Source organism: Mizuhopecten yessoensis, unplaced genomic scaffold, assembly GCF_002113885.1.
Source record: "Mizuhopecten yessoensis strain PY_sf001 unplaced genomic scaffold, ASM211388v2 scaffold716099, whole genome shotgun sequence".
NCBI lineage: Eukaryota > Metazoa > Mollusca > Bivalvia > Pectinida > Pectinidae > Mizuhopecten > Mizuhopecten yessoensis.
The window spans coordinates 72,159-73,373 of NW_018479947.1; the positions used below are offsets into that span (position 1 = coordinate 72,159).

The 1,215-nt window shown below is 33.8% G+C and overlaps 1 non-coding gene across 1 annotated transcript; it reads left to right on the plus strand.

Annotated features, from left to right (window-relative positions):
- The first annotated feature begins 218 nt into the window (after positions 1-218).
- On the plus strand, positions 219-291 carry Trnas-aga. The gene has a single exon. It is a non-coding gene; the product is annotated as a tRNA-Ser (tRNA).
- Positions 292-1,215: the final 924 nt, after the last annotated feature.

Here is a 1,215-nt window from a genome sequence, read left to right on the forward strand (position 1 = left end):
TTAAGGCTCATGGGCCTCTTGTTATCTTTTATCTATACCTGGCACAAAAAATCACACAAAAAAACCCTCAAATTACAATCACTGTAAATAACCCCTTTTTCGCGCCTCTGCAATAGGACCCCCCGAGGGCATAAACGTCACAATTGACAGAGCCTCCGTAATTTAAAGAAGAAGAAGAAAAAAGTATGTATCGGAACTGGTCTGGGTAGAATGTCGGCGAACAGATAGCTCAATTGGTAGAGTGTCCAACTAGAGTTCGGAAGGTCCCGGGTTCGATCCCCGGTCTGGCCGGGGATTTTTCCTCTCCCTTTACACCGGTATCAACCTTGGTAGAAGATTATGCTAGGCTCAGAACTATATATGTATACAATTTGCAATGTGTAAAAAAATGATTACGAGTTTTTTATTCTAAGATATATACCAGTAAAATAAGAAGATCCTTAGTTTTCCATTATTATTAATTATGATTCTGCAGTATAATTGTCAAAAATCAATACTTGCATTACAAGATTGCACACATATACTGGTACATAAAATGCAATTCAAATCTGTACATAAGGTTATTCTTGACAAGTAATCAAGATTCTTCCCAGTTGAATCTCTACATTTACTTGTAGTTGACAGGTGAAAACCCTTTAATTCCCATGATAAGAACCCTCATACAATATATTTAAATTTTATCTCATCATATACAAGTAATATTTTGTCATCAAATGAGACCACATAGGAACAGGTGCAAGAAATAAGTTATGTAATCAGAGTTTTTGCCAGGCTTTTTGATGACTAAAAATTATAGGGTCTGTTACAGTGATCCGTTATATTTCAATATTTCGAATATGACCCTGTATTTTCACACTTTCAGTCTTTATTTTCCCAATTGGATTTAAAAGCATGTTCATACAAGTTTCCAGTCATTATATCATATGTACACTTTTCATTCAAAATATTAAAGAAAATACAAAAATAACAAGAATTTGAAATTGAATCAACAAAAACACTGAAAAGTGACATGTTTAAGTATTGCTATACATTTTACTGTAAGAAACAGCTAGATGAATTTTTTTTGCAAATCACATTGAAGGTTCTATTTGATAAAAATTAAAATTTCCCTTAACGTGGGAATATTGATGAAATTTCCCAATTTTTGCCAAATGCCAATGATATTTTCCCAATTCCTGCTCAGGGACCCTTTCCCAAAATAGCTGGCAAAACCCC